This window comes from Sander lucioperca, chromosome 22 (assembly GCF_008315115.2).
Source record: "Sander lucioperca isolate FBNREF2018 chromosome 22, SLUC_FBN_1.2, whole genome shotgun sequence".
Lineage (NCBI taxonomy): Eukaryota > Metazoa > Chordata > Actinopteri > Perciformes > Percidae > Sander > Sander lucioperca.
In genome coordinates this window covers 14,204,406-14,218,133 of record NC_050194.1, presented here as the reverse complement: position 1 = coordinate 14,218,133, position 13,728 = coordinate 14,204,406, and the positions used below count along the sequence as shown (strand labels likewise).

The following is a 13,728-nucleotide window of genomic DNA, read 5'->3' as shown; positions in this document are numbered from 1 at the left end:
CAGCTGAGAAGTTTACTGCAGCTTTTGTCCAAAGCGCAGCGCTGTCCTCTCATGCTGACATTAACGATCTGGTCCATTCATTCAACACAAATTGCATATCAGTGTTGGATAAAGTGGCTCCATGTCAAATGCGTCGTGTTTCCACCGTCAACTCATCCCCATGGCTTAGTGACTCCATACACTATTTCATGTCGGAGGGCGGAACGACAGTGGAAATCCTCCAAGCTTCACGTTCACCAGCTATATTACAAGGACCTTTTAACTGAATACAACATCATGGTCAAGGAGGCGAGAACAATTTATTTTGCTAATCTTATTTCTTCCAGTAAACAAAACCCTAAAGTCCTTTTTGAAACCATCAACAACATTGTCAATCCTGCTCCCCCTGAAGTGCCAATTTTTTTCAAATAAGGACTGCAGTGACTTTCTCAACTTCTTTGTAAAGAAAATTAATTATGTCAGAAATGGCATTATCCCTTCGACTACTCCACTTTTGGCTCACTCAATCCGGCCACCAATCATGAACCATTTTGCTCCAATCTCGCTACAAGAACTCACTGATCTGGTTAGCAGCATGAAATCTTCCTCGAGCCCAGGAGATATTATACCAACTTCATTATTTAAAAATGTTATTGGGTCTGTGAGTAGTTGGGTTCTCGCTATACTCAACAGCTCTCTGCAATCTGGTTGTGTCCCTTCATATTTTAAACATGCAAGTGTTCAGCCACTTCTAAAGAAAACCAACCTGGATACATCACTTCCGGCAAATTACAGGCCCATTTCGAAATTGCCTTTCATCTCCAAAATTTTAGAAAAAGTTGTTGCTAAACAGCTCACTGCTGTCCTGAATGCACACAACATTTTGGACAAATTTCAATCTGGTTTCCGTCAGAAACACTCAACGGAAACCACTCTTCTTAGAGTGTCCAACGACTTATTAATGTCCTCTGACAAGGGTCAATGCTCTGTTTTGGTGTTGCTGGATCTTAGTGCCGCTTTCGATACAGTGGATCACAACATCATGCTTGACAGACTGAAGAATTGGGTTGGTATCTCAGGAAGCGCCCTGGATTGGTTCACCTCCTATCTATCAGATAGAAGTTTTTCTGTGTCTCTTGGTCCCCATTCCTCAGAAACTGCGGCCCTTTCCTGTGGGGTGCCACAGGGTTCTGTGTTAGGTCCGCTTTTATTTGCATTGTACATGCTCCCCCTGGGAAATATAATAAGCCAAGTTGGAGATATTTCTTATCACTTCTATACAGATGACATCCAGCTGTATGTCTCTTTTGAGCCAGAAGAGACTGATAAAGTGTTGAAATTGCTTAAATGTTTCAATTTGATCAAGGATTGGCTCACAAACAACTTCCTACAGCTTAATGAAAATAAGACCGAAGTCCTTATTGTTGCTCCGGACACTTTAGCTTTCAAGATTAGTCAGCTGCTGGGCTCCTTGTCCTCAGCTGTTCAGTCCAAACTGAAAAATCTTGGTGTTATATTTGATAATACTATGTACTTGGATCAACATATTAAATCTCTGACCCACACATGCTTCTTTCAATTAAGAAATATTGCCAAACTTAGAGAAGCTGTTTCACATTCTGAGCTTGAGATGATCATTCATGCTTTTATTTCATCTCGGCTTGATTACTGCAACTCTATTTTCACCTGTCTCAGCAAATCATCCCAGGACCGTCTACAAATAGTCCAGAATTCTGCTGCAAGGCTGCTGACCAGGTCTAGCAGGATGTCGCACATCACTCCGATTTTATACTCATTATATTGGCTTCCGATTAACTTCAGGATCAAATTTAAGGTTTTGGTTCTGACTTATAAAGCTTTGCATGGTCAGGCTCCAGTGTATATCTCGGACCTGCTCCATTCGTACACTACGAACAGGCCCCTCAGGTCTTCTAACCAGGGATTACTGGTTGTCCCACGCACCTGTTTAAAAACTAGAGGTGACCGTTCCTTTGAAGCGGTGGCTCCAAACCTGTGGAATGCTCTTCCAATTGTCTTACGTTCTGCAGTCTCTGTTGAAGCTTTTAAAAAGCAGCTGAAGACGCACTTGTTTAAATTTGCTTTTGATTCGTGTATATAAAAATGATGATTTTTTAATGATTGTTTTTAGTCTTTTTAGTTTTATAACTTACTATGTTTTGTACAAATTTTTATCATGTGAAGCACTTTGTGACTTTGTCTGTGAAAGGTGCTATATCAAATAAACTTATTATTATTATTATTATTTAGTTGTATTAGTGAGGTAAATGTGTAATTCAATTAGTCACTAATCAAATTAAAAATAAATTGCTTTGCGTTGATAAAGTAATCCAAATAAAGTAATCCAAAACACATTTATAATGGGTAACTTATAACAGTAAGCAATTACATTTCCAAAGTAACCTTCCTAACACTGAATGTGAGATTCAACACATTCTTTCTGTTGTGTAACTGTGTGGAATTTCTTTGAATTGCCATGAATTTAATTCCACTTCCTGTCATTCAAATTCAAATTCAACTTCCTGTGGGGCGGAGTCAATTCAATTCAAATTCCAATTCATGAATTGAATGGAGGCCAATTCTGAAATTCCGAATTTTGCACAAGCCTGATGTTTAATATTAAAACATGATGTATAAATAATATATTAATATCCATTCGTTTTTATCTATCCGGCCCCATTTAACATGCAACTTGATTTTATACAATACATGTACTATAGGGTACTATGGGGTAAGCTATGGTAATAGTTTTGGTTTTATTTGCTTTGAGATACCAATCTCTGAGATTTCTGCCTCCACACCAGTACAATGCAGACCAATGTGATTTCAAGTCAGTTTGTTTTTACCATGAAGGCAATCTTTCCTTTACTTTAACCACAAAGTTTAAGTTATCTAAACCTAAACATAGCCTTAACCATGTGCGTGTGAACACTTTCTGTTCCAAGGCCCTGTGTTTTGTTCCTGTTTTGTTTCTGTTGAAAGGTGAAGAATTTAAACTCGATAGGAACCAGATCAAGTTGTCATCAAAAAATAAAAGGGCATCTCTCAAAACTGATTGATTTAAAGACTTAAAGACTAATGTATAAAAGATAGATTGTATACCAAAAGCTTTTATACTTAGAGTAAAAAGTGTCAAGATACTTGTTCCCATGGAGTATTTATTACAATATTGGTCACCATTGTAGAAAAGCTTGAACTTACTTCTACTGCCATAGAAATAGGACCGATTACCTCTTGAACTATCAAGTAATTTTCTTATAAACTAAAGTAAAATAACAAAAACATTAATATTAACTTGGTTTTTGCAACACTGAATATTTTTTTACTGTTATCTGCTCAGAATATATGACATACTCTTTGTTTTAAGTAATCTGCCAAAGAGGTTCTGTTTGCAGTCTCACATTATTGCAAGGTATCTTAAAAACTGCTCAAAGAATTGGTTTGTCTAGACAACATCAGAGATATTCAACAGGGGGTTCGTGACCCCTAAGGGGTCCTCTGATTAAGTGCCGGGGCACTGCCAAATTATGTTAAAAATTGGCCTTTTATCTATAACACATTGAAGATAAGCTTACTATAGATAAGGTAGCCATACAGTTACGATTAAGGATTCACTGTGCCTTCCACATGTATGTTTAACATTAAAACATCATGTATAAATCGGCTATTTGGAGGACGAATGACAGGCCAACAGGAACAACATATGCGTGCAGGCATTCACATGGAATCCGTAACGGAGTTCCCCCTAGCAGACGGTCAGCTGCTACATACTAAATTCCAGTACTTGGGGGGTAGAAAAGCAGGGGATGAGTCCTGTTTCTGCAGCTGTCGTTACAACTATTTAATCACAAAAGCTGTCACTAAAAGCCATGACTCGAGGTTCCTGCTTTGTGTCGAGTTGCGTTATCGTGTGTTGGGTACTGCAAAGCCCTTGTTGTGTGAAAATTGAGCCCAGAATGTGCTTTTTCCTCCGCATAAAGGGACACATTTGAAAAAACAATATTCGTGGCTCACAGCTATCAAAACAACCTTTTAAAGTCCGTCACCCAAATGGCATGTGGTATCCATGCATGCAAATAGCTTGTTTTAATTCAGGCATTAAAACTTGCTGCCATCTTTTCTCTCCTCCTCTGCCTGCCTGACTGGTTTATTTTGTAAATTTTTTTGCCTGTGTGATTGTCTGTTTCACTTTCACTGTATAGTTAGGCAAATCTTCTGTTGCTTGTTACTGTCCCAGCAATGTGGTTTTTGTGCATGTCCACCAACATGTATGTCTATGCTATTGTACCTTGTTTGTTATAAGGATCGACCGATACTGGTTTTTCATGGCCGATACCGATTATTAGCAGTTAGTGAAACCGATAACCGATGCGTTGTCCCTGATAAATAAACCTGAAATACATTTTCCCAGGTTGTGAGATAACACTGTCATTTTTGTTGCCACCAGTGACCATTTGGCTAATGGTTAAAAGGTATAGCGCAGTATGGACTAGAAATCGCAATATGGACTAGTAATATCCAAACTGCAGAGGGGCGCACTATTTGTTAAAGGCAAAATATATGTCAAACCGTTCTGAGTGAAGTATTGTGGTGCTGCGGAGATGTCCCGGCCTACAAATCCTATCCTACAGACTACAGAAAAAATCTTTGATTGGTACAGATCCTCGCAAAAATCACACTATAATATAATATTAATAATTTTCAATAAAAAATTAGAATAATGACACAAAAACGATCATTCCCTCCAATATCGTGAATCATATCGCAATCGCAATATCAGTCAAAATAATCGCAATTAGAAATGTTCCTCATATCGTGCAGCTCTACTGCGGAGGCTCCACGCAGATCTTTCTCCGTAGCCTACGTAAGTGGCCTGAAGTTTATACTTGTGCGTTGGTGTGTGCGTCGATCTCAGCATGTGTGTGGGGAGTGTGTGGTTGAGAGAGTGACTGGCGATTAGCTTCGGAGCGAAACCGACTCCAGAGTCATAGTGAGAGAAACAAAGTGTCTCCCCTGTGCTTTCTGACCACGGTGGGAAATCTGTAGCAGGAAAAGTTAACCCTCTCCTTGAGTTCATGTTGTTTATGGAGAAGGAGAACCAGTAAACGAGTCGGGGGGGAAACGCAAAGCTACCAAGCCACGGCCGAGCGACGTGCGTCGCCGCGTAATTTTTGCACGTCAGGCTACGGCGTAGGGTCCAATGTAGGTTTGAGTCTCTACGTACGTAGCCACGGCGTAGATTTAACGCAAAAGTATAAATCAAGCTTAACCCGTGGCTGGCTTGTGTGCGTTTCCCAGTCAGGAACCGGGTGAGGACTACCTGGCCCTGTTCGACAGCAGCTCAGATGGACGCAAGAAACTGGCCAGCCTCAGCAAAGCCTGACAGAACCACATGGAACATCCTGGTATTTGACAGAATCAGAATCACAATAAGTACTCTTGTGTGGAATTTGCCTCAGATGAAAGTGTCATACATAAACAAACAAAGGAACGTATTAAACATTAAACTTGTCATCACATTAGATTTAATATACATCTTGATCATTATAGAGCTGCAACGATTAGCTGACTAGTCGATTGACAGAAAAATCCATTTATCCAATCGCTTCGATAGGAACCAGATCAAGTTGTCATCAAAAATGAAAAGGGCATCTCTCAAAACTGATTGATTTAAAAACTTAAAGACTAATGTATAAAAGATAGATTGTTTAGAAAAAAAAAGTTTAGACAATTGCAATGCTCTTCATATAAGAATTGTATTTAAGAGACTAAAAACATTCACCCTACTCTTTGTACCTTTTGTATCTCCTGTTTGTGTAAGTATACATGTCATCTATTTTAGTTCCTGTGCTTTTTCAGGTTTCAACATTTAGTCTATTTAAAGTGTATTTAAAGTAACCCAGTTTATTAATAAAGAAACACAGCCACACCTAAACATAGACAATTGATTAACTCACAGTTAAAAAAAAATCTGAAAATATTTGAAGTAGGCGTGTATCAGTGTAAAAAATGAAACTGTGGCTTACTAAGAACACCATGTCTTGCAAAGAAACTATTTGGTACACAAAGGGACTTAAACAATGTGAACAATTTGAACTGGTTTGACAGATGAAGGAGTAGTGAAGTGGCATGAAAATATGCAAGATGCATCTCTTGTTATTCTGGTTTCTCTGTGTGGGAACACACACCCCAATGGTGATTTGATGATGATAAAGACTCACTATGGTTTAATCACAGAATTTGCTCTCTATCTTACAGTAACAGCAGTTATTTTATCCATGTTGCATCATTTATTGAATGAATTCATTTCAACAATAACAATCTATACAGAGTGAGATTAGAGGTGAAACATCTGCATCATCTGCATCATGATAAGTAAAGAAATGCCACAGTAAATGATGGAATGACAGATAAGGAAGCAGTGGGAGCCACCTAAACTTCTTTTGTTTTATTGAATCATGGGACATGGGCCGATTGTGCGCCCAGATTAGATAGTAATTCCTCACTTGCCAAAGTGAACCCATTTATTAGAGCTTCTGATGCACACAAATCAAGAGGAGTGAACACGGAGCAAATAACAGACTGAGCTTTAGTAACAAAACACACAGATGGGCAGGAATCATGTTTTGAGTTTATTTATGTGCATTGAAAGTGCATGAAATCAAACAAAGCTCTTCCAATTGTAATTTTACCTTCCTTTGTGCAGATATTTTGGGTAAATGTACCCTGTGTTACATCTACTTTGACTCCGTATGTTCAGCCTACATGACACTGAATAAACTGGCTTTTCAAACTGAAAGTTTAAATCTGATCGGTCTAGTGGCAAAGGTTATTTTGTGCAGAAACAAAAACATTACATAGATCATATGAAACCCTTAACACTTATGGAGGGTAAGTAAATTGAATATCCAAAATGATCCACCAAAATGAAGAGAACACAAAACTACCAGAAGTTTTAAAGTTAACTGCTGAGAATATATAATCTTTATTTTCAAGTAATTTGAAGGAGGTTGCTAAGGAGGTTCTGTTTTCAGTCTTAGGTATTTGCAAGGTATCTTAAAAACTGCTCAAAGAGTTGGTTTGTCTAGATGACAAAAGAACATTTTTCCACATCCCTTTAGTGGAAGCTAAATGGTTTTGGTTGTATTTGCTTTGAGATACCAGTCTCCAAGATTTCTGCCTAAAAATTCTTTCTAGAAACATTCAACAATAATCTGCATAATACAGGGAACAATTAAAGGGTAATTCTAGTTTTTGATTTATTGTAAGCCTGTAGACTGTACTTAGTTATTTCTATCTATGTTATGTCTATGCAGAGGGAAATACAATATATGAGCAAAGTTGTAGTTTCAAGTTGTTGTGGCATATAGAAATTCATTAGGCCTACATAAACCTTGATCTTCTAAATAGTGACCCTAAAATTTAGGATGAAAAGTAAGTGACATGATTTGGCTACTGCCCTCTGATAAAAACATTATGGTGATCCGTTTACTGTATGTGAGGTCATCTTTGATCTCCCCACAGTTGTTGCAGTCATCAAAGAGATTTTATCATTTTGTCTGCAAAATGATTTTATCATTTTGTCATGCATTTTGTCTGCATTTTGTCATATTATTTTTTATACTCAATTTACCATGTCTGAGATGTTGTCTGTATGTTTATCTGTCTTGTATGTCTGGTGAGCCAAAGGAAAATTTCCACCCTGGCAGACAATAAAGATTTATTCTATTCTATTCTAAGTCATAGAAGAGAAGAATGGTAAAGCAAGTGGAGAGAGGCAAGAATACATCTAGAATTGAATCTGGATTGAATTCATCCACTGTTTAGTGTGATAACACAAGGTGACTAGTTTTGTACTTAGTTATAATTAGATCCAAGCAGACATGCAGACATAAGAAGAGGGAGGATGGATTATACGTAGCCTAACAGTTACGTAGTTGTTGTGTCTTAAAAGACAAAGGTGGACCTGGCATCGCAGGTAGATGGATGAAAAGTTGGTAAAAGTGAAAATCCTAAAAAGGAGAATCGGGGAACAGTGGAATTGCGGTTCTGAACCATCTCTACTGTACCATCTGCTGGGTTAGGACACCTGGAAGACAGTGAACGTGGTAGAAATAACAATCTTACCATGGCTACAGGGTTAAGTGCAATGATAGCGAGCTACAGATCAATGTGGCAAAGACAAACAACTTACTCTTTTGGAAAAAACAAGACGTAACATCAGAGCCAGTTTTATTAAATGGCCTAGCAGTTGAAACTGTGGGAACTTTTAAGTACCTAGGTATGGTTCTTGACAACCACCTGAGGTTTTCAGATAACAAAGACTATATTTTTAAGAAATGCTCACAACGACTCAGTCTCCTTAAGACTGAGCTGTGTGGGCGTCAGTGCTCAGATTACTGAGCTAGTATACACCATGCATACATGGTGTACCATACATGTAAAAACCTCAGAAAATGAAATAAAATCAAAACAATGTCCAACTTCAGGCAGGTCGACCCTTAGGACCATCCAATGGACCTATCCCTGCCTAGCTCCCATATCCCTAAGCGTCGAGAAAAAAGAAAAACATCTGAGGTCTCCATATATTCACTCCATGACAGAAAACATCCTTCTTCAAACAATTAATGCAAAAAGTATATGATACAAAGTATGTATCACTCATGCAAATATGTATATATATATCAGAACAAACACAGGAATGTAGTCCACTACACTGCAGCTTCTCAGCAGTGTCGATTATCAATGCAGTGTTGGTGTGGTGGAATCTGAACATTTCCACACCGTCTTGGTTCAGAGTTCTCCTAGTTAATTCATATTGTCCATATTTGTATCTGTATCCCCTCTGCACATTCTCCCATATGCTCTGGAAGAAAAGAAAACACCGACCAGTATCTTTTGCAAAACAACACACGGAAATTAAAAAATATGAATCACATGCCGTTATGAATCACATTCCATTTCCCCCCTTTGATTAATAAGAAGACACTAAATATCACAACAACCGGCAAAGAGGAAAAGTTGTACTCGGTGTCGCTGCTTTAGTTGATGTATTAACACTCTTTTTTGTTTCTGAGGGCAAAGTGACAAATGTCCTCTGTGTATTAGTTACTCTCAGAGTGATTACTCTAGGATATTATTCCTGAACTCCTTTGTGACTGTAGAAACTTCAACATGCTCTAAATCTTTCCTCATAAGCGTCACTTTATGAGTCACATGACCTGCTACCCAATAATTCTGAAACGGAACAATTTTAAACTCCGGCTCTAAATAAGTACACACGTATTCCCCCCTTGATCCTCCTGCTGGGAATTATACACATCAAGACTACAATCACCTTTAATCTTCAGTCTTCTCAGTTTATGTCCAACTATTATCAAAAGTATCATAGTCAATTGTCATGCTATCCATCTGAGTCTTAATAAATGAATCATTGGTAATCCTCACACTTAGTGGTTCTTCAGTAGTCTTCATAGTATTCTCAAATTTCTTATCTTTAAGCCAACAGAGCCAACAGTTAAACAACATATCATAAGGGACTGTTCGTTATTTATTTAAGGGGTTACCAGAGGAGTTTTGGGACCTTTGACCAAAAAAGACATGACCCTCCCCTCGCAGGTAAAAAAAAATTCTATGATCCTCCAAAACAATTTGTAAAAAATGCACGTCCCTCCCCAACAATTCATCGATATCTTCCATACTTGTTTGCGCTTGGCAAAGATATACAAATTCCCATTGTTTTTTTACAGCCATGAGATATGTAACTAAACCTCTGCATTCTCATCTGACGCATCACACTCCTCTGTTATGGTGTGGTGGCCATTTCAGTAGATTTAGTCACTAACATTGTTATGAAAACACAATAAGCATGGAAACTAAATACTCACTTCCTGCATTACTGCATTACTTCAAATACTAAGTTACTCATCTAGTAAACTAGTATTCACATGAAATAAAACAATAAAATATTGAGACCAGTCACCAGTCTGGGTAACATTCAACACATAAACTGGTTGCTCGTCACTAGGCTTCTTCCACTTCGCCGTTTAAACAAAGTGGAATAAACGTATAAAAGTCCAAATCTACACAAAACCCGCAATCAATTAGTAAGCTGACATAAAATGTGGCATTTAGGAAACCTTTATTGCAACCTTGGCACGGTAAGCAGGGCTCGACATTAACTTTTTGAGGCACTTGTCCTTTGGACAAGTACATTTACGTTTCACTTGTCCAATGCAGAATTTGAACAAACCGTTGAAAGCATCCAAACTATTAACATTAATAAAATTCAGTAGAAACAAACGTGTCCCAACAATAGATTTCCCCTTCAACAAGAAGGAAGGATCTCCGGACTCATAATACAAAATAATACGTTGCACGGTGCAAGTGGTGACTTGAACTTATATTATATCTAAAATAATTTTGTAGACATAACAACGGATTTTGCCACTAAATGTTGGTGTTAACGTTTTTTTTTTTCTTTCTACAATTTCACTTTCTACCCGACAGAGGCTGATTTACCAAGGGATCCTTTAAAAGGTGTAGCTACTTTACAGTTGATTATTACCTGATATTTAATCTGGCAAGTCGCAGAGCTGAGGTTTTACAATAACTGACTGAAAAACGAGCAGTGGAGTAGTAACGTTACAGGGCAGAGAGCCAGCTGCTAAATGAGTCAAATTAACTTCATGCTTCATCCACACAAAGCACACTGCTATCGCCACGAGTGACAGCTTTATTCGGCTCGTTTTCTGTGAACGATGTGGCGACGGGGTAACGTTAAGGCGGAGTTAGCAAGCTAATGTTAGCTAACTAACACCGGTTGGCTGGCTTGCTGGTTCCGCCGTGCTTTTATGCTGCATCGCTTACAGAGAATGAGCTGAACAGCTAGCGGTCCGTCCAACGTTAGCGGTCCGTCCAACGTTAGCGGTCTGCTGACCCACTGCCGCTGGGTCTAACATTAGCAGTCAGTCCGACGTTAGCGGTCAGTCCGACGTGAGCGGTCCGCTTACCCACTGCCGCTGGGTCTAACGTTAGCAGTCAGTCTGACGTTAGCGGTCAGTCCGACGTTAGCGGTCAGTCCGACGTTAGCGGTCCGCTGACCCACTGCCGCTGGGTCTAACGTTAGCAGTCAGTCTGACGTTAGCGGTCAGTCCGACGTTAGCGGTCAGTCCGACGTTAGCGGTCCGCTGACCCACTGCCGCTGGGTCTAACCTATAGCAGTCCGCTGCCCCGGATTGTGGCGAAAAAAATGTATTTGTTTCAAATCGGTAACATAGACGTAATGACGTGAAGTAACATGGCATTTTATTTTGTTTTATTTGAGTTTTAACTTGTCCAGTGGGGCAAGTAAATTTCTCTTCCACTTGCCCTACAAAAAAATCCACTTGTCCCGGACAAGCGGACAAGCCTTAATGTCGAGCCCTGGTAAGATGTCCAGACTAGTGCAACAGTAACTTTCGTTTTTTGCGTCCTGCTGCTCCCATTGTCAGCCAGGAAATACTTTTTTTTACTAAAGCAGTATATGAAATCTGATGTATTACCTACCACCATTTAGTTGTTTTGTGTTATTTAAGATAATTATAAAATATCTGGTCATGCCAGATATAATTAATTATTCCACTAATTTTTTAAACAATGCAATTACCCGTTTCAGCCACTAGGGGGTAGCTCCCTCTGCCCCCCAGCAAACTCCGTATGCGGTCAGACCCATCTGGTAGTGAAGGAGGGCCGAGACTGAGAGCTACATGGAAAAATATGCACCAAACAAGCCACTTTGAAATGTTGCTGTTTCATGAATGCAAAAGTTGGGTGACCCCCCTCTCCGGACTGAAAAATGTTGGATGACCCTCCCCTCAGCAAAGAATAAAAAGACATGACCCTCCCCTATTTTCCTCCAGTGGTCCATTCCATAAATACCGAACGGTCCTTACAACTGTGACTTTTGCTCCTGTTTTAAAAGAAGACACTACATCTGTCAATCTCAGCTGCCAAAAACAGGAAGGCTGCCTGTCCCGCAACACAGTTCACACTGTTTACGATTACCAATCCAACTTTATCTCCTAAAGTCACAAAACAGAAGGCTGAAGGAGGCCCTAATAAAAACACTTCTGTCTCCTCAAGGTTTTACGATTTCAGTATTTTCTTCTAAGTGTAAACACAAATGTAAAAGAATATAATTAATTTCATTGTTAAAGGTAATTTTTGCCATTACAGTGCTCTGGCATGTACTGAAAAGATGAACCAAGAAAACTACATGTATATTCCCTAAATCTTCTTTGTAAAACATTTACCCACTTTCTTTCATTAAGTATAAAAATACTTCCTCTGATTGAAAGACACCTCAAATCCTTTCGTGGCTATTTTCTATCCTGAATGTCTTTCCACACAGGAGGACTATATCACCTAGGACATTGTTTCACTTAGGACATTAACATGGAAGCTGAACCTAATCTCCTAACTTTGCTCTAACCATAATGAAACATCTTCCTCCCAACATTATTCTTCAAACAGATTGTACACCTTCAACAAATTAAATCAAACAAATCGACCAAAACATAAACATCCCTTTTTTTTTAACACGTATGGATGGAGAGGACCAAATTTATGTTAAGAGCCAATCATTTTGTAGCATGTAATTACTTGCTTCCTACAAAGTACCACACAAAAGTCTCTCTTCACTGTTTGTTTACCAGATAGTGGGTGTGATAAATCTCCTTATGTCCTTATGTTTCAACCTCATCTATGTGACATTCCTGTTTAAACTAGACAGAGGCTGAAAAGTAACATGACACAGCAATATACTAGCATAAAGCAATGCAGCCACTTTGCCACATTATAAAATTATAACCATGCATGTGTTAGTCAATACTGAATTCTCAATTGCCCAATGCAAGCATTAATTGAAATTTAGACTGATACTTAATATAACATTGCAACACATCAGTGTAAACATCTTGAACTGTGAATATTATCCTAAACTCTTCACATTTAACATTTTCATTCTGAACACAAGACAAACCAAGTCTACTTGCTAATGTAATGTGCAGAACAATCATTCCTCTCCAATAAATTGTTTCTGTAATTAATAAGCCAAAATTGTAATCACTATCAAAATTCAATGAATTGCACAGCTTCACTCTGGAGTCTTTGTAAGTTTTTGTTTTTTTTACCTTCTAATCCTACAGGCTTCAGTACCACCACTGCAACTTATGCAGAATAGTGAAATTCAAATCAGATTTCTAAACCTCTATATAAATGACAAAAGATGCTGATCCATCATTGGGCTACAATAACTGATTTCCGTTTGCGAATCTATACTTAGAGAGAAGTCATGAACAAATGACTGGTACACTATAAACAACAAATTAACCAATGCAAAAACCTTTTCATTTGACTAAAATATATCTGTGATTGGGAGTTGTCTTATCTTTTCTCATATTATCACTGCTACTGTTTTCATGCATTCCATATGGTCCTAATGACACTTATGATACACCTTGCCCTTCTTTTTTTTTGTTAAAGATAAAAGGTGCATTTACAAACTACATCCAAGTACATCAGGCTATTTTACTTATAGTCACACAATTGTTCTAAGCTTATTTTTAACAAAATTCTGAGAACAGCACTTTCAATCTGCTGTTTGTAACAACTTTACATCAATCCAATTCAAATTCGTACGTGAGATCACTTCCCAATAAATTATCTGGGCAGCACTCAAATAATAGAAAC

The 13,728-nt window shown here is 38.4% G+C and overlaps 1 protein-coding gene across 1 annotated transcript in view; it reads right to left on the bottom strand.

Annotated features, from left to right (window-relative positions):
• Positions 1–7,600: 7,600 nt before the first annotated feature.
• LOC116060952 (alpha-tectorin-like) overlaps positions 7,601–13,728 on the bottom strand; it is a 43,218-nt gene continuing 37,090 nt past the window's right edge. The window contains exon 27 of the mRNA XM_031314733.2: positions 7,601–7,842. The gene's annotated coding sequence lies outside the window, so the exon portion shown is untranslated. The remainder of the gene's footprint in view (positions 7,843–13,728) is intronic.